Source organism: Bombyx mori, chromosome 22 (genome assembly GCF_030269925.1).
Source record: "Bombyx mori chromosome 22, ASM3026992v2".
Lineage (NCBI taxonomy): Eukaryota > Metazoa > Arthropoda > Insecta > Lepidoptera > Bombycidae > Bombyx > Bombyx mori.
The window spans coordinates 5,198,145-5,225,212 of NC_085128.1; the positions used below are offsets into that span (position 1 = coordinate 5,198,145).

General features: G+C 34.5%; 1 protein-coding gene across 2 annotated transcripts in view; it reads right to left on the minus strand.

Moving 5' to 3' along the window:
• The window catches only part of LOC101744721 (protein qui-1), a 102,934-nt gene extending 76,295 nt beyond the window's left edge, over nt 1-26,639 (minus strand). Inside the window, exon 1 of one of the 2 annotated variants that reach the window (XM_012695351.4) lies at nt 26,424-26,639. The gene's annotated coding sequence lies outside the window, so the exon portion shown is untranslated. The remainder of the gene's footprint in view (nt 1-26,423) is intronic. The other variant, XM_012695352.4, reaches the window with a different exon arrangement.
• Nucleotides 26,640-27,068: the final 429 nt, after the last annotated feature.

Below are 27,068 nucleotides of genomic sequence, written 5' to 3' on the forward strand. Positions count from 1 at the left end.
AGTTAAGAACAGCCTGCATTTTTGAAATCGGTTTAAAAAAAAAGATTAAATCTGCTCACATATAAACCACAAATGTGATAACAAGGTGAGTCTGGCGCGCGTTTAGGTACCAGATGCCCGAATAAAAAATACGATAAAACATATTACACGTATTTTCGCGAGCGTCAAATCGAATTATTAACGCTTGTTTTAGCATGCTACGCTCCTTTGTCGATCACAACGTCGCTCGGCTGTGACTTGGCACACGGCATACGAAGTAAGTACATAAATTGCACACACAATTTATGTATTATCATGGTAATTGTACTAGGTATCCGCTTTTGTGGATTATCCGATTGAAATAGAGCCTCACATGCTCTGAGTAACAATCTTATATCTTTCCACAAACACACGAAGTAGTAGTAAGCGGTTACTAGAGCTGAAATTCGATTCAAAATCTTTGAATAACGACCACTCTTAGATTCGGATGATTGCTTCGTGGTTGAAATAGAAAAATTTCATGTTGTGTGATCGATTTTTAATTTTTTTTAATGAACTAGATAATTTTTTTTTATTGCCCTTCTAGGCAGACGAGCATATGGCCCACCTGATGGTGAGTGGTTACCGTCACCCATGGACTTCAGCAATCCCAGGGGCAGAGCCAAGTCGCTGCCTACCTGCCTACCTGCCTACTGCACAGCAATGAAACTATGAGCTTGAGGTCCACCTAATGGTACTCATCATTCACGAGATATAAAATCGAAGTCCAATTTTATATAAACTTCTATACTGTCAACTAAAATAGAAACCTAAGAAATAAAGCGGTTTATTTAAAAAAGATTTCACACTCAATGAACCCGAACTGGAAATTTTTTGTTTTGCTCGAGACATCAAAATCAAATAAGCGAATAAATGATACGCTGAGTGATGAATATTTTAACATAAGATGCTTCTAATCGAGAAACGAACCTGATTTTCGGGTAAAATAAAATCATACAAATGGAAAACTCAACTATGCCAACGAAACGATTATTAAATACGTCATCAATTTCAGTTTTTACTAAATCCTTACCTACGTAACCATATTAACAAGATGCAAAATGTATCATCACGAATTCGTCTTCACCATTATCAACAGTAAGTAATAAGATAAATATATTGTAAATAGTACAATTTTGTAACATTACTTAACACAGTGTATACATTGATTTGGTTTTTCCTGGCTATCCGAGATGCTTTTATGTACTAGGTTCGCCGAACGTGTAGGCTCACGGCACGGGGCTCAGCCTGAAGAATTTGCTGAGACTTAGCTCTAGGAAGTGCAGTGGTTCGCTGAATGTCCCACCGGTTCGAAATCGCGAGCAACTGAGAAGACCTGACGAGAAAATCAGTGGGCTGCGTACGTGGATACTTTGATGCTATTGTTATTTCAAAAGAGACGGGCCCCAGGAAACCGAAAAACTTGCGGGCTGATTCCCGATACGATAAAAAAATACAAAGACTATGCGAAACGTACTCTAGAAGAAATCGGTCTAGAAGAATGATTCACCTGCGGTTGAGACTAACAGACTCAGAAGACGCAGAATTGAAATGTTTTTCTTTTAAATTTTAGTTCCACGAATACTACATATTAAAATACTTAGCGATACATATTTTTGGTTTTATTTATGTCATTTTTGGACGAACAAGTTGTAAGATCCACGTTGGCTGGTAGGTAAACCATGGGTGTCGTTGCTTGAGGCAATCTTGGTGCATCAGGTCAGACTTTTATTTTATGTTGTGACGTCTATTTCTCTTTCAAACGTGGATGCGTAGGATACATCGTACAAACGTATTATTAACAAATAAATTGGTTTCGACTCTAAATAACTTAGAAATGTAAATAGAATAAAGATAGATATTTGAAAGCATCGGATTGTTAGTTAAACTTACGATATTCTATAAAATACAAAACCAAAGCAGGTCAAGGTTTGCTAGTGGCTAGTCATCAAACTATGATGAAAAGAAATCGAGTAGTGTAGGTATACGACAAAGGGAAGATCTTCCACCGAGCGGGTGATATTGCTCGGTAGACCGACGGTCCGAATGTTGTTGTTCGGAACTTGTATATATGCGCTTTATCTTGAAAATGTCGTAAGCGAGATTCAGGCATCTGTCAATTATCTTGCGTCGTATGATGGCTACCCGCCACATCACTCCCCTCCGAGACTGAAGGTCGTGTCATTTTTTTTTTTTTAATTAGCGTTGTCCGTGCTGAGATTAGCTTGCAAGGGCCAGTGCTGCTCGAAGCCTGCGGTGAGTCGAGGCTGAGCTTGAATGCTGCGTGCGTGTCGCCATTGCTGCTCGAAGTCTGCGGTGAGTCGAGACTGAGCTTGAATGCTGCGTGCGTGTCGCCAGTAGTCCATGTGTGCAGAGCTGCCACGCCGGAGATGTGTGACCCCAAGCGTTGATGATCCGGTCGTGGGCTGCGATGAACTGTTGCGGCGTGATGAGGCAGTGAAGTTGCGTGCCGTAGGACCAGGAAGCGCGGTGAGTCGGCTGCGATGGTCCTGTTGAGGCTGCGATGCTGGCTTGCTGTGGGACGACTGTCAATGACGTGCTTTTATCTGCGAGAATGCGGGGATTGTGGTAGCCGGAGTTCTTGATGCGCTGAAGATGAATCAGAAGGTTGCGTGTTCACATCACGTCGCAGGTCACCAGTTGTAGGTATACGACAAAGGGAAGATCTTCCACCGAGCGGGTGATATTGCTCGGTAGACCGACGGTCCGAATGTTGTTGTTCGGAACTTGTATATATGCGCTTTATCTTGAAAATGTCGTAAGCGAGATTCAGGCATCTGTCAATTATCTTGCGTCGTATGATGGCTACCCGCCACAAGTAGCTAATTCATTTTCATGTAAATAAACATTTCAACACTCAGTCAAAGTCAAACATTTTTCTAACATTGAACACCTGGTCGACTCAAAACTGTGCCTGTGTAGATGTGTAGGATTCGACTCCTAATATTGATAATCCATTGGTGATAGAGGATCACGTATCATTTCTATGAGTTTTAGCAGCTGCTTAACTAGTTTGTCGTTATAAAATAAAATGACGCTCATAATGTATTTACTACCACTATACTGCTTTACAACTATCACTAAGATACTCCGAATAAAAAAAAACACGTGGGGCACTCGAAGACTGCTACGGTAAAGCTATTGCATAGCATTTTTTATCAACTTATGAAATTATAATTAGACAATAATAATTTGATATTAAAAAAAAAAAAAAAAACCACGCTTTAATTATAAACATTAACAAAAACAAAACATTAACTGTCCCCTTCACACTCATAAGCTAGACCGCGCGAGAGAGAGATGGGCAGACTTTTCATGACGCGCATGCAGTGCGACGTCACGCCGCGCGCTTATTTACAAACACTACACAAGCGCAACGTGTGAATGTGTTGAACGCAAGCTACATGGTACACGGACTGGGGGGTATTAGGTGTTATTTTAGTTCCGGAATTTCTTGATTTGATCGCCGCACTCAAAGCCCGCGATAAAAGCTATGCAATAGCTTAAAAGTGTCACCATTGTTAGATTAGTTCAGCGCTTGTAGGCCCATACAAATGTATGCCTAAAGCATACATAACGTATTTTACCCCTACGAGTGGTCCGTAACCAGTGACTTAGGGATATGTATGGTGAGACGTAGACTCAATAAGTGATAAATAATGTTTTTTTTTCTTTCTAAGCTGATAGCCATGAGAGGCTATTTCAGCGTAACTTTAACTAGTAGGTGAGCTCACGGGGCTCAAACCTGACGCCGTTGCTAACACGAAACCTAGCAAGAGCCGTGCTTCGCAGAATTTACCACCGGATCGGAAACGTGACCCACTGAGAAGTCGATATTTATAGGTATAATAGGTAAATAATTGTCACAACACATTTAAACAACCCGAATACGTGTGCTTATTCTGCCATCAGAGGGATTCAGAGTGAATTATGTTGGACAAATGCACCGTAATGTTCTATTGTATTTAAATTCGTTTCCTAGTTTATCTCTACTGCATATTATTAGTTGCACAGATTATACAGAAACGATACTTGCTGATAATATGATGGTTTTACGACAAGTATGTTATGGAACAAAGTAGCGTCTGTCTTTGGATTTCACGAGTCGTTGCATTAATTAAAACTTTTTTTTTGACGTGACAACGTCTTATAATTCGATGGAGCTGGCTGCACGCAAGAAAAAAGATGACTCATTGAGGCGTTCCATTTAAGGCTTGAAGTGGAAGCGAGAGCGCGCAACGAACGACAAAGAGGCACAATCGGCCTCCGCGTTCGGCAGCGTTCGACATCTGTCTCTCTCCTACTTGAGTGAGCGATGCATCCGCGTGGACAGCTGCTATACAACAATACATTTACACGTTTTCGTCAAGTATGAAGTTCAGTGAAAAGTGAATGTGGTGTCAATTGTCCATACAAAATACCTATCTATCAAACAAATAAAATTAAAATTTTCTTTTGAAAAATGAAACCATTCCATCAGTATTTTCTTATGACGTTGTTTAACTATCGTCAGTAAACCGACTTTACAGACAACCTATTTTTTAATCTCGTTTTTATTATCATGTTATTATTTTCTACGTTTCGTATTCTTTTCAATTCTCATGGGAGCCTAGTAAAGATTTATAAAGACTGTGATCGTCCATAACCACGGAAACGGTGCATCGAAAATAGTATAATGCGAATAAAAAATACGAGATTTAACCGTAAAAATATTATAGTTTTAATTAAAGTATCTCACTTTATACGTTCTTTTGTTTTATAGTTTCTGACAATAAAAGTAATTCACAATTTTCGATACTGTTGATGACGTTTTTTAAAAAAACCGTCTAAGCAAATTTTGTCAGTAAACAGCATTTTATTGACGATGATAGCGAAGAAAATCGCGTGTCCTGAAAATATTGTGAACATATCCATATGCTTGAAGACTTTTTTTTTATTGCCTTTGTAGGCAGACGAGCGTACGGTCCACCTGATGGTAAGTGGATACCGTCGCCCATGGACTTCAGCAATGCCAGGAGCAGAGCCAAGCCGCTGCCTACTGCCAAGACTACATTAACGCAAAACGAACTAAACACCATCATGAGAGAGTTTGTTCGGCCCGGGGTTGTTGTCTTAACAAAAAGAGCATCTGAAATATTTCAACAAAAGAATTCTTTCTTTAGAAGTCGGTCTAAAAACGCTGTTGCCACAATTAAGGGTACCAATGGAATTACGATCAACAAAACCAAGTTCCCTAAGAGTAAATATTTTCGAGCTTCCACGCAAGAGTTTAACAAATATTTAATGACGTAGCGTCGCAGAGTCGGTCGAGGGTCGATCGAACGGAAAAGGGTTTAGAAGCATTCTTAAGAAGTTGTCTAGAACGCGACCACTCAAGGGACTGATCGGTACGTACCCGAACTAATTTCGAGAAGTTTCGTTTATATAGAATTGTAAGGAAACGGTTAGCTATAAAAATGAGTCACAATAGAAAATTTCAAAATAGGTACGCATTTCGTATTTTCATTACGTTTTTATTTAATACTCCATTTTTGAATTACAAATCGAATCACGTGTACTATAGAGGGTATTGTAAATTAAAAAAAAATGAAATCAAATATATTTCTATGAAATGTTAAAAGATAATAATTAAAACACATATTTATTTTTTTGGGAAAAAAAACACTACAAAACAATCATATAATATTTAAAAAAATATAGCTAAAACAATAACCAAATATTTTTCCACAATGAAAATCACATATAAGTAGAAAGTGAACAGAGAAGAGAAATATAGAAATTTATATTACAAAAAAAAGCAAAAGCAACACAATACGCACATATATTATTTTATACATCAACTTACACTATAAAACTATAATACTCATCGGGCTAAATCGCCTTATAAATATTTTAAAATAGCTTTTCTATATGCTACAAGTGACAAGCAAAAGATGTCAGCATTAGAGAACTTAACTTAAAGAGAACTTATGAATTAGCAAAATAAACTCGGCCAGCTTGTCGTTTTTTTTTTCAAATGTATAAAAACATTTTACTTTAAAATACGACGCTAACGGTAGTAAAATGGAACGGTCTAGAGCGAACACTTCGTTCCCATATCATGTTATCTGTTAGGTAATCGTTAAATTTATAAAATACTTTACGATGCTGTGCACAAACATTACTTGATAGTTTTCTAAAAGATAAGTATATAATTGAAAGTTTTATGGGATTTTGCAGTAATGTTTCGCATTTCGCCCAATAAAAGAAAATTCCTTTTTTTTAAGTCACATTAAGTTCATTGTACTAATTAGGTATTCTGTTCAATTATTAATATGGACTGGATAGAATATGGATAGTGGACCATGAGGCCATTTGGATAAAAAAACAAAAAAAAAAGATGTGTGGTGTCGTGGGACACCGGATAGGAACGAAGTTCCATATTATAAAAATATTAATTTTAAGTTCTATTCGGGGTATAAAGAAAATAATAATTCGGGTATACATTTTTTATTATGATTTTTTATTGATAAAATAAAAATAATCGCAAGGGTCAACCACTCCGCAGTGCAATGGAGGCTAGCCCACTGAGTTTCTTTCCGGATTTTCTCAGTGGGTCGCGTTTCCGATCTGGTGGTAGATTCTGCGAAGCATGGCTCTTGCTAGGGTTCGTGTTAGCAACATCGTCAGGTTTGAGCCCCGTGAGCTCACCTACTAGTTAAGGTTACGTTGAAATAGCCTCTCAAGGCTCTCAGCTTAGGTAGAAAAAAAGTGCAATGGAGCAGCCTCGCCCTGGGGGAACCGCCTGCATGATCACGGTATCCCTTGCGCCAGGTAAGTATGATTTAGTAAGAGAAATACGAGAACATCCATCAACTGTGTAACATCTCGTTACCGCGATTCAGGAATTGTTGAATTTACGTGCAGCGACATCTGTTGATACCAAACTAAATAGAAAAAATCTTACGTTACGGACGTTTTTTCCCGGTTGGGTACCCCTCCGCATCGTCCCATAAGGAACTTCAGTCCAAAAAACATTTCCATCATAATTTTTACTACCATTTTGAATAGTGTTTTAACATACTTTTATTAGCTCAGTATGTCTATTTGTTTGTATATAAAAGAATCTTTGGACGCCATTTTCATGAACTTCAAGATGTCCGAACAACTTGAAATATTTTTACAAGGAACGTTGACAATATAATAAATTCAGACACTTCACAATAGATTAATATTGTGATCTGATAAAAAAGATGAAATTAATTTTTAGTTCAATTTGCTATTTAAGTGTTTTATTTTTAAAACTTCATGTGTTTTTATTGCGTTATGCTAAAGCAGACACGAACATGATTAATTTTGAAATAGACATTACATATTTTCAATACTGTTGAATAAATTAACTAATGAGCCGTATATAAAAGACAGTATAGTGTAAACATTCCTAAGTACCTATGTTTATTTTTTCATATACGTTAATAAGCTGTATGATTCTATAATATCCTTAAAATGGCATATTTTCTTTTAATATTCTGTCTCATTGTAAGCATATTTTTGAGTAATCGCTTTAAATATTAAGTTCCTCGGAGCATCAAATAATCTTATAATGGAAAATGAAAGAGAACAAGGAAAATTCAAATATTTTGCCTCGACGATGTTGAATTTTATAAAACAATTCACAAAGTATATATTATTTTCTTTATTCAATTGTCGAATGAACGTCTTTAGTAAGATTATTTTATTAAAGCACTGTTGATGCTAATATACTAAATATGACATGCACCTATGCATAATAAGTAGGTAGTATATTTAAGTATCTAACAACACATGAATTTTGAGATACTACTAAATCAGAACATTTTTTACAATCTATGTGTACGCGTTGTTTGAAATAGATGAGTGCATTAGTTTACAAAATAGGATTGCTTAAAAGTGATTGTCGAGAGACGAAGTTAAATCAAGCTAGCTCAATTGACAGAGCAAGTCAAAGTATATTAGTGTGAAATTTTAAAAACGTTTTGGTAGCTGCTGTGACATTTAAGTTTGTTTCAATGAAAGTGCTGTGATAGGATGCAGTGAAAATGTTTTAAAATAATAATAAGACAATTGTTATTTAACAATTTACATAAATATATATTTTTGATGAGATTACAGTTGAGATACTAAGTATGTCCTACCCCTTTGAGGAGTATCTAAATAGTAGGTAGAGTTAACATTGCTATTTGTATTTTGACATTCAAAAAGTGTGTCATACTGACATCTAAGTTGAAATAAATGATTTTGAATTTGAATTTGAATTTTTAGATGGCGAACTCAAAAAAAAAAAACAAAAAAACTCGTCATATGTTTTGTACCGATCCATCTACTTATTAACCTAACGCAAAATCCGATGATTCAATTCACAAGCAAAATGTATGTCTTAAAATAAAATCTCATTGCGACAATCTAATTGCTATATTGGTCCCAGTCACTTTGCATTAAGGCACCGCTGAGTAGAGACCACCGTGATAGGCGTTGCCGTATAATTGAATTACTTCATAAGACAGCACTTTGCAGAGTCTGCATGCTTCCATTTGCGGTTACCCAAAATATTCACGACAATTCCTTTGATTATTACTCTACATTTTTTTTCATTGGAATGAAAACGTCCAATAATTTCAAATCTGAATTCGTCTTCAAGGAAGAGTTCTTCCGTTCGTTAATTGTCGCGTTCGCATTGCTGACTGTGATTATATTAATACAGATTCGAAGTAAACGTATAGTAAATTGGAAAAATAAATCTCTTTACGCTGCAAAGGATCCGTTCTGAATAGTTAAAACATGCGAATCTACTATTAAAGCTACTTTTATGGTTTAATCTCGCGTTTATTCTTTTCAGAACATTACTTTGAATCCATTAATTACAGTGTAAGGCCGGTTTTAAACCAATTAAAACCAATCGGTTTAAAACGAAAACCGATATAACGGAGTATGTACAAACTGAGTAAAGATTTTTTAAATGTATGATATATTGACGTACTTAGCAGGCTTAGTTCTAGTTGGTCTGTCCAACCAAGCGTAGGTATTACCTACCTAAGTTATAAAAACTTTATAGATAAGTTAAAAGTTCTGTTTTGGTAAATAAACTTTTTATTTTTTATTTTCATTTTCTATAAACTAATTAAAACGAAAAATGACGTTGAAATTGAATACTGTGCTAACTACCGTCTATCGATTTAATTATTTATTTATATATCTAATTTTTTGCACATAGAAAGAAGTAATAGTATCAAGAGAAGTTTGTTTATGTTGGGGCTTCATTTTCTCAGTAAGAGCATCCCAGGCGTAATCAACTATCTTCTCCATTAAAAATAGGTTTTTTTATTCAAATTATGTCAGACCTTTTAGGTATATCTACGCCAAAACCGAAGGAAATGCTATAACTAATTCAATTTTATTTACAAAAAGAGCTACCCGAATTAAATTTAAAATATCTAAAATCGATTATTTGAAATCGGATTCCGATGATGCTCCCAAAATAATTTACCTATGGAACAGGTAAATATAGTTTGTTCTTGTTGCCGTAAATAATCGATACGGCTCGCCGACCGAAACTATCTAACGTAATATATTTATACCCGGCCCTATCCGGCACAACTTTTCACGAGTTACCCGATGCCTAATTTCCAGTTAATTGAGGAATTCATTTCCAACGTGAACCTTTTATCGTTCATAGAAAGTAATGTGAAATCGATTTTGGATATTGGGTTGGGGAAAAAGTTTCTTCGAATTTTTTAAAAAAATTCACAACATTTTTTAGTATAGTTTATTTAAATTTAACTAAAGTATGTAGGTACCATTTTGTTCGATAACTTTTTGCTATTTTGTAGATAGGGAGATGATCAAATTTCTATAGAAATTTTGGAGCTTCTGATCAAAATACCTTGACAATGGAGCTTCTGATCAAAATACCTTGACAATTGGTTTTGGAAGTCCTCTCGTGACATTAACCTGACACTGCCTTAGGAATTCTGAAGAAACAGGTGGAAATTTGAAGGTGCAAGTTCAGGTCTATACGGCGGATGCATTCACACCTCCCAGCCAAGCTCTTTTAATTTTTGTGAGGTCTAGCGTTATCATGATGAAAAACCATACCCCTTCTGTTGATTAATTTCGGCCGCTTTCTCTCAATTTCTTGCTTTAATCTCATCAGTTGTTCGCAGTAGAGTTCAGAATCGATGGTCTTGCCTGATGGTAACAGCTCATAATGAATAATGCCTTTCCAATTCCACCACACACACAGCATCACCTTGTTGCGAGTTAGCCCGGGTTTCGCTACAGTCTGTGAAGCCTGACCGGCCTTTGACCACGACTTTTTTCGCACGTTCTTGTCGTATGTGATCCACTTTTCATCGCCAGTAATCAGCTTCTTCAAAAATGGTTCGGATTCATTACGTCGTCATAAAGAATCACAAATGAGTACACGGTTCATTAGGTTTCTTTGAGTGAGCTCGTGAGGTACCCAAATATCGAGCTTTTTTGTGTACCCAGTTTTTTTCAAATGCGTCAAAATTGCTTTGTGGTCAATTCCCAGTTCTTCAGCTACGTCGTAGCTACTGTCATAGATATGCCGATCTTGCTCCACTTTTTCAAAAATGGCATCCATTTTATCCATAATAGGGCGACCAGAGCGACGTGCATCTTTGACATCAAAATTTCCGAATTGAAAACGCTTAAACCAAATTTATGCTACTCTCACTGACACAGACACTGCACTAGGTCCATAAACATCGCAAATTTTTTCGCGGCTTGTGTTGCATTTTTACCTTTTTTGTAGTAAAATTTTAAAATGTATCGAATTTCTTCATTCGATTCACTCATCTTGACAGTACGAAAAATAAATAAAAATCACACATTTTCCTAGTTTAAATTTGGAATTATCTTCTTTAAAATTTTAACTTAATTTAATGATACCAAAACCAGCCAGATACAAATAGTATAGCCAAAGAGATTTTATTACAAGTTCTTACATACTAACTATAATGCGAAAAGACTTTTTCCCCAACCTATTATTTAGATTTGAAACTTTAGTTTTTAGAGTTTATACATCAATTATACTTCTGCTATTGCATTAAACATAAAAAAACGATGTGTTTTGCGACTTTTATGTGTGATGCCGGTAAATTATTGAGCAATATTGAATTTTCGTCATGGAAGTTATATTTCGCATTAATATTAATTTAATCATATCAAGGCAGAACTTAATGAATGTTTGGCTACCTATTACTTACTATATCAAAATACTAACTTAAGAATAAAAATGAAGTGATTTTCTCGAAACCGAATGTTTTGAAGTCTCTCATTAAGGTTTACGAAACAAAAATATATAAAACTACGTGATCCCCGTAATTAAAGAAATATTCAAATGAAAAGTAAATATCTACTATAAATTTGCTAAAGGCGAAGTTAAATGCTCTTTTGATTATACAATGTAACCCTTTAAAGAGATTTGTATCGTTTTAATTTATGCCCTACGATTAAAATAGAATAATAGAATTACGTTCTTAATAGAACTTTCAAGATTTTTAAGACTTGTTGCATTGATTTTAATTTTCTTTAGTACCTTTGCAAGTTGAATTTTGTATACATTTACATAATGAAATTAAAAGGTGTAGTGGTGGGTACTTAAGAATTCATGTTGGATTCTTCGGATCCATTCTTGGTGTTTTTAGGCTTTCCAAGCTCCGGTCACCGGTCACTGGTGGTAGGACATCTTGTGAGTCCGCACGGGTAGGTACCATCACCCCGCCTAATTCTGCCATAAAGCAGTAATGAGTTTCGGTTTGAAGGGTGGGGCAGCCGTTGCAACTATACTAAGGCTTTAGAACTTATATCTCAGAGTGGGTGGCGCATTTACGATGTAGATGTGTATGGGCTCCAGTAACCACTTCACACCAGGTAGGCTATGAGCTCGTCCACCCATCTAAGCAATAAAAAAAAATGTTTCAAGCGCAACCCAGCCCATAGGCATTGCCCATTGAGTTTCTCATCTGAGTTTTCACCTACCCATCCGTGCATAGCTAGATTAGCTCAATAGGCTACCAACGATTAGGTAGCAAAAAGGTTCCCAAATCTCCCTGTTTGAATGGAAATCATAGTCCTCTACATGGATCTTATATATGGCGGAACATGAGATAGCAAGTCAGATCGACGATGCTGTATAACAAGTCTATATCCGCAAAGAGCGTAATAGCTGCCACGGCATTTTATAAGTCTGAATTCAAATATTATTTTAGTAATATAATTCTAATCAAATAATCGTGAGCTCGTGATTCTGCTTATTTCGCTGAAGTATATTTATGATCGTACGCACAGTTTGATGAGTACGGTAGTAGTATTTAATCCAATCGTGGTATTTTGAACATTACTAGAGAGTACCTTTGTTGATTTCCTTGTAAATTCAAAACTAATAACTCAGTTCACATGCAAATGTTTATATTTGAGCTACTCAAAGTTAAACTAGAGTTTAACATTTCGATAGGAACAACAATTTTAATATCAGCGCCTTATCAGTATTCTGTAAGCGGAAGTGCATGAAACACATGTAACTATTATACAAACATACGTACAACATTGTCATTTGTTGTTTTCGTGTGCATTAGAATTGTTTGAAGTATTATTTTATCTTATTTCTTCTGGAGCTGGGGTCAAGTTTGACACGTCTTACCATTGATACACAACAAGTGTCAAGTTGTCGATAGACCAACGGCCCTACCATTGTTTTGGCCACAGCTTCTTTAAATTCATTTTTTTATAAACACAAAAAATCTAGCATCATTTAGGTTTTTGTCATCTCCTATTTTCTAATAGCAAATAATGTAGCCTTAATGATAGGTATGTGCAAATTGTGGTGAAGATACTATGGACAAGTTATAAGTAATAGAAGACGCATCTTTGTTTTTATTTATTGCTAACAAACACGATACGTTACCGGTTTTACAGACATCGCACTGAATATTGCTCCCCAGTTCGAAGTGCTAAATGCAGACAGATATGAGCCAGACCATGGCGATCTAAAAACGTTACGCCCGACGCTATCGCGGTAAAAGGATAGTACTATCTACGCGTGTCAGCGTGCATCATACTCTGTCGTCAATACAACACGGGCTATCATTTTAAAAAAACAACTTGCGCCTTTTAAACAGAGTTTAGGTAAATACCTCTAGACTTTTTAAATATTTTATTGCCTAGATAGGTGGGCGAGCTCACAGCCCACCTGATGTTAAGTGGTTACTGGAGCCCATAGACATCTACAACGTAAATGAGCCACCTACCTTGAGATACAAGTTCTAATCTCACAGTATAGTTACAACGGCTGCCCTACCCTTCAAACCGAAACGCATTACTGCTTCACCGCAGAAATAGGCAGGGTGGTGGTACCTACCCGTGCGGGCTCACAAGAGGTCCTACCACCAGTTAGTGCCAGTACTACTTACAGGGTAATTTTCGTGACTTTGCTTTCATTCAATTGTAATGAACTCAATCATTTCCTTTCAAACCTAGTACTGAGCGCTTCACTGTATCAGTAAAATCAGTGGATAAGTGCATTCCTGTAAGTAGGTTAATAGCCCACCATTATTAACAGCCGGTCTTGACTTTGTAACTCACACTTGAACTACATTGCTTGCTATCAGCGCCTAATAATATAGCGCTCTTGAGGCCGTTGAAAAATCACTTGCTCCCGTCTGAAGGGTAGAACACTCATTACTCAACACAATTGAGAATCCAACCTAATAATATCTCAAGATGTGTGACGCCATCATTATTCTATGTTATAATAAAAACAACACCCATCCAAGAAAAAAAAATCTGTTAATATCCTGTTCTATATTTGGTACCTTGTTAAATGTGTGATCATAAATTGTAATTTAATCTGTTTATAGTGCAGATCCGGGAATTATACTATTTATTCAATTTAAGCTAGTAAAAACATCATTAAAATGTCGTGTGCAAGGTAAGGTTAATGCATCAATCATTAATCAAGCTAGTATATTTTTAAACGAGACAGATTTTTTTATATTCTTGCGTGTTCTCCTAACTGTTTCAAGAGAAATTTTAAGCATTTCAAATCTTTCGTTCGGGTTATATAAGCAACATTCACGTGTTTTTTATAGGGTCATCGTATATTTAATAGAAATTATATAAAATAGACAGCGTATTTTTGGCGAATTCGTAAACACCAGGGACACTTTGAACGTATATTTTTTTATAATATTTAGCTATAGAAATTTACAACATATTAATCATCTGTCAATTTAAATGAAAAAGATTTAATTCACAACATCAGACGATTACGTCATTGTGAAACTGAAAAAAAACTTCTACTTCTGTTGACAATGAATACAGATTACACCAACATCATTAATGTTTCCATTGTCGATTGTTCTAGTAGCTCCATCGGTGCAAAATAAGACCTCTGGAAACACCCTTTGGTTGAACGCAGTGGTTCTAGATAGTACGGATCAATTCTGCTCGGCTGACGGGCGATGCGATGGTAGAAACAAGATGAGAGGATCATCTAAAACAATTTGTCGGAGCACTCAGTGCAAATAACATGTTATCATCAAGCCTATTTAAAGATAAACCTGTGGGTACTCTGTGTTATAAATACCATTATAATCGATGTCCGAAACCGAGCGATAACTATACCAACAAATGCAATTTTTTAATGAAAACTTATTGTGATTTACAAAGATTACTTTGTTTATAGTTTAGCTAAGCTAAGTAAGATAAACAAGAATCCAACAAATATAATAAACAAATAATAGGCAGTGGAAAAAAACTGCTTTAATCTTCGAATTTCTCTCGAAGTCGGCTAATATAAAGATCTGTCACGTTCAAATCATCTATCATATTCGCAAAGAATAATTCAGAGAGAGCGGAAAATTTAAGAAAAAGAGTCTGTCCGTCCCAGATTTATTGCTACCGGTGATTCTATCAGGGTCCGCCATGTTTTAACAGTCGGACGATTTGCAGCGTTCGCGATAAAATGTAACAAAAACTTTTCACGAAGAATACAATGTTTGTATCTTCCGGGGCCGATCTGTTTGTTTAGGATCTCCTGGTCTCGCTTTTTGACGTTCAATACGTTTTAGGGTTCATGAATAAGTTTCACTTCTGTTACTTAAGTAAATAATCTTTGACGAAAATATTTTCTTATGAAACTTTTGTTGGCTTAAAAGATTGCTTTCGTTCTATTTAATTGATTTAGACAGTTAATTTACAGTATTTTCGATATAGAGAATAAAACTAAAGTTTGACAATGGACTACGAATACTTGATCACTCGTTGTTTTATGCACTGACAGATGCTATGAAGATCAATTTACAATTAAATACATATAACTCACTTAAGTGATAAATTATATTGTAATCTCATACGGGTAGTTATCAATATCTGCTCTGAAAAGGTCATGCTTTTAGAAAGAGGGGGGCAGCTCTTAACAGATTTGACATTTCGACTTCAGCATTCTAGAGTGGTTGGGATATTCATGTTATGAAGTCTATAGACTCAGTACCTAATTAATATTAGACGACTAATGACTAACATACTTATAAAGCTGAATAAGAAAAAGAAGCAATTTTTCCGATAATAGTGTGAAACAAATAACTCATTATGACAGTTATCATTTTGCACATGCAATTTGGAATACCTAATTAAATTATTTTATTTTCGGTCATTTTGAATGCATATTTTTTTTTCTTCTGAAAATAATCGAGTAAGTAATTAATTTTTAATATTATATTATAAGAAAACAAGTTGTGCCAGAATCAACGGAAACCCAAAATACGACAAAATGAAAATGAAATCTTCTTAAAAAGTGAAAAGGTTGTGATGAATCAGCGGAACATGAAGTTATTAATTTTTCAAAGAGACTTGAAAGCCAAAGAGGTCCTTAAGTATAAGACTCAGAATGGGAAAGTGGTCGCCACCGTAAGTAGATCCAATCAAAAGCTTCTTTATAAAGAAGTGATCCAAAAATAAGTTTAGAATTTTAAGCAAAAGTCACGCAGTGGTGCTCACCTCCTAATATATAACAATTTTTAACATGTATTCATGTTATATTGAAATGCTAAACATTGTTTTGAAGCAGCCGACTATTGACATTGAAGTGTTCATTGAAGCTCTACCCAGGTGTAAGAAAACTGCATATAAATATAGCAATTCAAGTATTTCTTGAAAACGTGATAAAAATTTAGAGCGTATGTACATATCTTGTTTTTTATTGCTTAGATGGGTGGGCGAGCTCACAGCCCACCTGGTGTTAAGTGATTACTGGAGCCCATAGACATCTACAAAGTAAATGCGCCACCCATCTCGAGATATAAGTTTTAAAGTCTCAAGTGTAGTTACAACATATCTCCGTGTGTATGACTCTAACCGAGGGCCTCATAAACAAACTCATAACATTGCTGATTTTACAATTTTAATCTACAATACAGAGAGGTAGTTGTGAAAAAAAAAAATCACCAAAAACCACAGCTGCAGTAGGCTCACGTACTGTTTCGCACTATTAACTATAGTGATAAACGGAAACTTCAAAGAGTTTGCCGCAAAATGATAATAAATCAAGAGCTTTTGGCTGCCCACCAGAGGTTATGAAAATTATAAATAATTTTTCACATGTGCTGAAAATTTTCTTAATTTCATGTCGAACTGACTGACGCAAATACGGCTTCAGGATTTTCAGACATGATTAAGCGAACAGGTACTTAAATCTTAAAATATGTACCACGTTTTTTTAAAAATTAATAGTTATAAAGTTTTTTTTTCTTACACCATCATTCGAATCGGAGAAAATAATTGTTCCGAATAAGAACTCAGAGTTTCTTATCTGGAAATTAGTTTAAAAACAATTTTCACCCGAACAGTGGAAGCAAGATAAATATCTTTTTTTTCTATTTTATTGCTTAGATGGGTGGACGAGCTCATAGCCCACCTGATGTTAAGTGGTTACTGGAGTCCATAGACATCTACAACGTAAATGTGTCACCCACCTTGAGATATAAGTTCTAAGGTCTCATCAGGTATAGTTACAACTGCGTTTCGGCTTGAAGGGTCCACCCTTCAAGCCGAAACGCATTACTGCTTCACGGCAGAAATAGGCGGAGTGGTGGTACCTACCCGTATGGACTCATAAGAGGTTCTACCACCAGTTTATAATATCTGATATAAATATATAAAACCAAATAATTAGGCGTGTGTATTTTTATTTCGGGCATTGGGCCGAACTTCCTTGTAGGTGTCCGCGCCTAGGGGACACGCGGGGAATACCGCAAGCCCAAGGAAGGCGTAAGCTACATTAACTCATTAACTAAGAGAACGGAAGGGATGACAGATCGTAGGTAGATAGATTTGTACTAAACTGTTAATGTGACAACCAGATTAAATCTGAACTTAAGCCGCTGGTAATTAATGTTACAGTTACTGCCTCATGCGCCACTGAAAAGGGATGGAGGAATTATTTTGAAAGAACAAAAAAACAAGGCTAATCGGAATTCGGAATTTTTTGGAACAATTTTCATAAATTCTTTTTCTTAGGCAAAAATGTTAGACTGCGGCTTGACTATGCCTCTTGCTGGCGGTATACAATAGATACGGTAGATATGTCGTATATAATGTAGACTATAAGTTTCTAAAATAAATAAAATGATGAAGGTAACATTTGTATTAACAAATATCTAATAAAAGCATACAATGCAATATTAACTGTTCTATATATTCTATTTACCAGTTTAAAATCATTCAATCCTCGTGGAAGACAAATTAAGCATCATTCTATTACAATGAAACTAACAGGCGTTAAAGTTGTTTATCATGAGAATCAGTAATGTCAAACACCCAACCAACATCCCACCTCTGAGTCCTTATTGAAACCAGAGAAACCAGGGATGAGAGATGTATAAAAGTCCTACGGAAATAGGAAATATTATGGAAGGAAGTTCACTTCAGGTCCGGACGACAGGGGTGTTGCAACGGTAAGAAGATGACGGCATCATATCGATCAATTTCGCACTCCCCTAACTCCATAACGTTCGGGAAGCCCCGTGAACGGGAATAAATTTCAGAGCATTCTAGGAACTAGCAAAAATATCTTTTTGTGACACTTGGTAGATAAAAGTAGTGAAATTAAAAAGAGTGGAAAGAAGCTGTCGAGATCATCTTCGATTATTCCACGAAAAGTGTTTCATAATCAAAAAAAAAAAGTAGAAAAACGCGTTATTTAATCAATATTGAGACACAGAGATGTGATTAAAATTCGCTTGAATGGTTGTCGTTTTGTTTTAAGTAAAACAATGGCAAAATACCTCCGGTACTTGTGATACAAGCTTATCAAATGCCTGTAGGTTTAATGTTTTATTTACTATGTATGTACTTATTTTGTATTTAATTGCATATTTTTAGTATTTATTTGTATTTAATCGTATGTAAGTCTATCTTATATTGTATTGATTTTTCACATGTGTAAACAAGTATGTATTTTTTTTATGTAAGTTTATTTAGATATAGCACCGTCCAGTTCACTTATTCCTCTCCCTGCAAGGTTGCCTGGAAGAGATCGTTTTCAGCGATAAGGCCGCCAATTTATGTCACCGACTATTATTTGTTTTATTTGCTCACTCTGTACATATGGTGTTAAATAAAGTGTTATTATTATTATTAGGTATGTGTACTAAATATCTATGTATGTATTATACAATATTATTATATTTTTATACACTATGTTTTAGATGTCTTCTAAAATCACCTAGTGAAATTCTCATTTAATTTACAAAATCATATTAACAAAAATGTTTATCTAAACTATTATAAAGTCTTGATAAGATTTCGGAAACTTTTATAACAAGTCCCTGTTTGTTTTAATAAAAAAAAACCTTTTTTTCCCCCTACCTATGCTGGTAGCCTTGAGAGGCTATTTCAGATTCACCTTGACGTGTAGGTGAGCTCACGGGGCTCTAACCGGGAGTGCTGCTAACATTGGTCCTAGCAAGAGCAGTGCTTCGCAGAATCTACCACCGGATCGGAAACGCAACCCACTGAGAAAATCCGGCGAGAAACTCACGAGGGCTAAAAAAAACTATAGTCCTACCCTCATACCGTAATATTTTATATGTATTACTGGGATGTACCATCATCCATTATTGCTGTAAGCAATTAATCGAAAGAAAGAAGAAGAAAGAAGCGAAAGAAAGAAAAACATATTATAATAAATAATAGTTTTATCCGTCTGATTTTTAAGAAATACTAGGTTTATAATATTCGCATCGAATATTAAATGCAAAGATCATCGCAATTTGGTTTCAGAATGTAAAAATCCCGCCTTCCATGTATTCGATCCGTTTGCCCTAAATCACTAAAACGAAAAGATAAACAATGTATATTTTAAAACCGATTATCACTCAACTTATCAATCATATCTGCTCTCAGTGAAGATAAGGGTTTTGGGTCAATCCTGCGTTGAAAGATAAGTTAAAAATATGAGTTGAAAAATATGAATATGAGTTGTCGAGTACTTAATCACTTTCATCGTACCTATATTGGATTGTTCTCCAAATACTGGCATTTCTAAAATTTGTTATAAATTTATGGCTTCTTACAAGTTTCGTCATCTTTTAACCAAATTTCAATTTTACTAAATGAATGACCAAATCATTAACTGAATTTAATAAATTAATGGTTATCTGGAGTAGCCCCTCGAAGCTAACAGAGATTAGGTAAGGGAAAAAAGTGAATTTATCATTTTATTTTCGTAGAGACCTTTCTACAATTCACAACTCAAACTTACGAACGTTGCATATTAATCACTTAGACGAAGTGAAATAATTCAGAGACAAATGCTGCGAACGTTGTGCCCAAAACAAACACAGTCAAATGAAACGCATATTTCATACGCAAACAAAGGCAATTTACTTTGAAACCATTTAAAGTCTAAATTGGAAACTGGCAGTTACGTTTATCAAAAGGCTCAACTCGAAACTTCTCGCACGCGAACTCTTAACAAAATAATTAAACAAATGAACCGTGCTATTACGTATAATTGACGTAAACCTAATTTTCTTTGAACAGTTCTAGTGGATGTGATTTTTATAGAGACGTAGGATGATTAGCAGATCATCTGGCTTAGTGACGTCATTGCTCAATACTGTATCGGTCTGTATTGAGATATAAAATTCCAGCATAGATAGCTCGCATCTGTCATGGTACAACAAGATAAAAATAGTGCGGGCCTGTTTTAGATTTCCCACAAAAATGTGTTTGTTATTAGATACATATGTATGTGATTGGTTACTGAGTAGTTAAGTTCTTTGTTTGGGACTGCTCTAGTGATTTATAGACGCATAGTATAATTTCAAGAATGCTCGTAATTTATTGGGTGACTGCGGACGTACGTAGTCGGAAATCTACAAGGAATTAGGTGCTTTACAATTATCGGTAGAATTTAAATTGTACTCCATATGACAACAGTACTAAACTGATATTTGCTATAAGTAATGTAGATCGTAGACCTGTTCCTTCCAGTACTAAACATATTTATTGTTTATATGTTGATTTAAAAAATATATTTTTTAGTATTTATTTGAAAAAACTAACCATTAATTTCTACTCAGTTCTAAAATTGAGTTCCAAATCAGTGGTAAAGTCGTAACTGTGTGTAGGGGCTCCTAATTTCTATTCGAATGAAAATCTTTATGATTCGATATAAAATAGTTTAATGAAATCGAAAATATTTAAAAGAATCTTGAATATCGAATACACAATACTATGTAAGTACAAGATTTTTTTTGGGGCATTTGAACATCTTGAAATATCTAATTTATAGAAAAGATATATTGCCTAAGAGGTTTATAAGAGAAATAAACAATGAATCAGAAACGCATTTTAGCAATTCGAATTCGGTATTTATAAAAAATTAATGTACGCCGGGCCTCTGCGATACTACGTGTGTCTCTTTGAAAAAATAGAAGTAAGAATATACATCCAAAAACCTTTAGCGTATTTTCACGAATATTTTCCGCACTGAAGAAACATCGTTGGGCAATATAATCAAAAACGTATGTATAAACCACTAATACTAATCTATATCATAATACGTGAAGCAAAAACTTTGTATCCCTTTTTACGAAAATTGCACGGACGGAGGACTATGAAATTTTCCACACTTATAGAGAATGTAGAGAAGAAGTGCACAATGCTAATATTTTTTAAAATAATGCATAAAAGATACATTAAATCAATAAAGAAAACATTACACACACTACATACCATGTATTACCATGACGCACACACGCATGCATACTGTTTATTGTCAAACTTTTGTTCTTGGCGTCTGTTGTCAAATTGAGAATAGATTAAATATTGTTTGTCTTTGTCAATATTTTTTACAGTGTAGTCTTGGCGAAATTTGTGATTATAGAAGTATAAAATTAATACAATCATAATAGTGTACAAAACTTACAATTCCAATTAATTATAGTCGAATTTCGACTACTACGGGACTTCTAGTAGTTATAATCAAAAACGTATGTATAAATCACTAATACTAAATTTGCGTAGTTATTAAAGGCATGAGACGTTTTATTGCTGAGCTCACGATCCACTTGATAATAGTAAGCGTCGTTGCTTCAGCAAGTACGCCCACTTATAAATTCCTAAAGACATCGGCAATGCCAAAGTATAACCTAGCTGTGCTTATCGCTAAGATTGACAAAACAATCGACTACATATGTGGGTTAAGTAGGCGCTTGTAAATTTTCCGTATTCTTTCCGAAAATTTATAATAATAGTTCACTAAAGAATAACTTGTTAGATGAAAAGCCTACAATACTATAATAATAATATATATACCGGTATAATATCGAAACGACCATCACAAAAACGGATCTGTACTTGGAAATTCAGATTTCCCGGGAGACAGATTAAGTATTCTGGGATAGCTTTTAAAGACAGAAAATTAAAGTCGTCTCCAGATTAATCCTATCGTAGTACAAATTTAATAAAAGATATCATTCTAAAATAATTCCTATTCTTTAGGTTAATTCATGAGTTTTTGATTCTGCGTAACCCTAATCTGTGGCGTATCTTTTTTAAATAATAATTTTTACCAATTGTGCTCTGAAACACCTTCATGAATGATCAGCTATTTTCTATATGTTTTTCATTTAAATAAAATGCTCCATTTTAATAAAATAAAATTCTTTGTTTACTACAAATTTTGATAAATGCATTGGAACCAGTAATTTGTCACAATATAAATATATTAATTGTTATAAAGATTCAGAAAATCTTAAGAATATATCTCATTACTAAAATGTTCACCTACAATTTTAATAATGTCGTTCAAGATTAAATTTCAACAATATATTGGACTAAAACAATAACCATTGTTAAATTAAACTATTGTGTTGTTAACGACCATTGTATCAAAATATTACACACTTGGCTAAAGGGCTTTTGTTTCTGCACAAAAAAAGGACATCGATTTGATAAAATTTTAACAGGATCTTCAATCGTGCCGTCGGCAAAAATGCGAAGAGTTTTTGACTTCAAAAAGTACGATTAGATCTAACTTGGTATTCATAGCACATAATCGTGATATGATAATAGTGATGTAATTGTTCTCTGGACTAAGCGTTTAGTGAACATGACTCATTGATATAGGAATTTTATGAATCATATTATCGTATCTATCATATACGATTATATACATTATTGGGTAATGAATATCCAATAATAGTTTTTTGAAATATATTTTTTTATTGATGTACTTGATTTTATTCGCGTTTTTAATGGTATCTTCATCGATTTAAAATGTATATTGTCTCTAATTGGAACGTTAATAGTATTTCTTGACATTGATATTAAATATTTTCGATTGTATAAATACAACATTTCACATGAATATCGGTTAAAGCAAATTTGTAATTTTTTTTAAGTTATAGTGTAGATATGTTAAAATCCGAGTAAAAAGAAACTATAACTGCACAAGTATTCGTTTACCGTAATAATTCAACCTAATGGTTCTGACTTTAAAGTTTACCATTTCAATGAAACAAAAATAAGTCATATCAGAAAAAAATATGTATACTATTTCAATCTATACTAAAATTATAAATTAAGTTTAAGTTTGTATTTCACGCGAAATTATCTGAAGAGATCTGGAAGGGATTTCGTATACAGATAGTCCGAATTATAAATTAAGACAGGATACTTTTTATCATGGTAATGCCGTGCGGTTCCCAGCCTAGAATTCGGCTTATCCCTACCATCGCGTGGATCTCGTAAAAAAAGACTAAGGGACTTCTTGTGATTATCTTAAGTCAACAATAACCCAGGGAGGGTTGACATCAGGCAAGCGGGAGGTAGTAGAACTCGTGCCTAATCTCTATGCAACACGATATGATAGTTAGGGAATATTGCGCCAACCCTACATAATGTGGGATAAAGGCAAGAAAAAGATGAATGTTTGATCATGGTAAATGAGATGATCTGGACAACGCTGCTTATGATTAATACGATACCGCGCACGCTGGTTCATAATTTTATTTATCAACGGATATAAGCATCGACTGGTGGTTTTTTGACCTCTCTCTTCTCTCTTCTTCAACCCGTGTCCACCCAATGCTGAGTCTCTTCGAATGCACTCCATTCTTTTCGGTCTCTTGCCTTTCGCATCCAATCTCTACCAAATACTTTGACTAGGTCACCAGTCTACCTCGTTGGCTGTCTGTATACGATACGACGTCCAGTACGAGGTCTCCACTCCAGTATTTTTGAGCCCAACCGATTGTCAGTGCGACGGCATATGTGGCCGGCCCACTACGATATCACTTTTTGCGAGTTTTTCAACCAGACAGAAGCAATTCCATTTGCCGTGAAAGGTGTTTTATTCTATCTACAAAAAATTATAATAACGCTATTGACATTGTGCGACGCGTCTAGTTAGGAATTAAAGAGGAATTTTTTTAGACAGATACGATATAAATTTATTTTCTGGTATTGATTGGTCAATGGAGGCTGTGGACATTGCAAATTTCAATACGGCTACCCGCCTTGAGACAAAAGGTCGTAATTTATTATACTGTCCCAATCTTCAAACCGGAATTCGTGATTGTTCTACGGCAGAAATATACATGGCCTCTACCCACATCCTGGCTTCAGGAAACATTACCTCTCATACCTCATTTCGATGAGTTGGTTTTCGTTTTTACAAAAATCAAATGTATATTACTTTTCGAACCGTCCAAATTCATTAGACAGTTTAATTTAATGAATAGTTATGTAAATCAGTTGCGTACGCACAAATTCCTCACTTACATTTATCCGTTTCATTCTATCTTATCAGCACTATCTACTACTACTAATATTGAGCTTAGATTACATACGTTACGATGACAATAATCTCTGATAATTGTATTTGCATAATTTTTTATCAAAAGACCACGAATTATTTAAAAAAAAAGGAAATACGCTAAGGATTCGTGATTTGTTTTATCTAAATGAAAAGTCTTAACAGCCTATTTTATTTTATGTGGTAACGGTACTTCAAGGTACATGATAACATGCTTGTATGATCCATTATAAGATATACATAACAAAAATAGGCTTCAATAGCAAACCGGACTAACAATTATTTGATTATTCTCTTGATACTGGACAGGATATTAGAGCGAAGCTATAAAGTTATTGTATTATCATCGGTCTTAGAAGCGCGTGCAAATTTTCAAGTTAATCGGATATCTTGAAGACGTCCCTTTCTAAAGGTTGCGTTAGATAGAAACAAACATAAATACACATCAAGCTAATAATAACGTGTTAAAAAAATTATATTCATGAAAGGCAATAATTCATTATTTTTTTTAGTGCCTTCAATATCAGGCAGACAGGCATACGGCCCCCCTGATGGTAAGTGGTCACCGTCGCTCATGGACGTCAGCAATGCCAGGGGCAGAACCAAGCCGCTGCCTACCATAAATTTACCTTTAATTTTGATTACTTATTATTTCTCAAAACAATACTAGGTATGGGCCGAAAAAAAGAAGTAAATAATTTTATAACGAACTGTTTGAGTGCACTTGCACGGAATTGAGAAGAAAAACTCCGTGAAATAGTTGTAATTCAAAGACACTTGCGCACAAAAGTCTTAAATATTGTAACCCTCGAATAGACTTAATCAGTGTTTTCAATTATCCTAAACGAATATGTTTACCACAGAAGATAAACGTACTGATTAAGTTTAATAGTAAATGCGGCGTGACAATAGTAAAATACGATTTTATGATCTCGTTTACAGCATATGTCGCTTTTATGTTTTGGTTTCTAGTAATTATTTAGGAATATTGTAATAGTTACCAAGGCGAAAGTGTGACAAATTCAGCATTCTTCACTAGCGCGTACTGTTATCCAATAAGCCAGTATACCTATATGAAATTAATATTCGTCTAAAAATATATCAAAACGATTGTCTTAATCCATCTGAAGCACATAACTGCGGTGGCGATTAATGGCAAGGAAATAATCGTCAAACAAACAACTTTGAATTTACCAATGGAATATTATTTTGTGAGCATGTCCCTGAACGTTTCTTATTAATAATACACGTGCTTATAATATTATTACTGATTATATGCTATATGAATACACGAAAAATATAAATAAGAATTTCTGGTATAATACACTTTTCTAGTAGTAATAGAAACTCTATGCTACATATTTTAATACAGTATTTTTTTAAGTAATGACTTCATTAGGTCTCTACGCAAGGTGCGAATAGGTATATGTATTTATTCGCATCTTTAGATAACAACTACTAATAGAATTAGGACACACTTAAAAACCGCCTAATGGTGTGCTATTTAATTTTTAACAATCGATACTGTTGATCGAAGATCGATACAATTAATGTTGTTTATATTTTATTGCAGCGTAGACGAATATAGTTAATTTAAAATTAGGGCAAATGTTCCGTGTAATATGCTTGGTGCACTATATTATAAATAAAATAACATACTATATTTATTATACTTTGAATATGATTTGATCTATTACAAAATGTTGATCATAAAAATTATAACAATTAAAGCTTCAAGAATAAAAATATCGTATAGAAGGAACAGAAAAAAATTAAAAAAACGAGAAGGAAGATGAGATAAAGATGAGAATAAAATAAAAACAATAAAAGTAAGAAAAAACTTTCGAGACACCATAATTCACGATTATTATTTTCTTAAAATAAGATCACCTCGTATAAACTACATGTAAATAAAATAGATTAACTTACTTTACGTATTTGGTTTATTTTTTAATAATTACAACGAGTAACAAATATTATAAGCACTTTACAATACGTATAAAAATATTATAATACTTACCAAAAAAAGACATCTCAAATAAATAAAAACACATCAGTTCACAAATCACTCAAACACAATGAACAAATATTATTGTAATGAATTGAAAAAAAAAACCACAAACGTGTATTGTTTAATAGTTCTGTTGATTAATTTAATTCACAATTTGACAGATTTCGTCACCGATAGATGTTCGACGGAAAGCACACGTCTTCCACGACACCTAAAGCCGAACTGAGGACCAGTGAGGAGCGGGCGGACTCGGTGTTGTCAATGCTTAGTGACGATTAGATTTTCTCCAAAAAATGGTAAACCGAAAACTGAGGCTAGAAAGAAACGGCGCCTCCTGATCTCTCTTTATATTCCTACAAAAGGTTTCTAGAATGCTTAAATCACAATGAATTTAATGTATAAATCAAACTGAATCCAGTAGTAATCTAAAGTAATAAGTTCTAGAAATTTCATAAAAGATTACAGTTAATTTTATTAATCTAGTAATTTTTGAGTAGCGTTTTTCTTGGAATTTTGTCTTCGCAACATTTTAAAGTATCTTTGAGAGTATCTTTGTTTTTTTTTTAAACTTAGAAGGTAAGCGTTAAGGAAAATGCAGAAATCCGGATATTTCTTCAGCGCTTTCAACCCAAAGATTCGCTTGTTTCAGGCGCG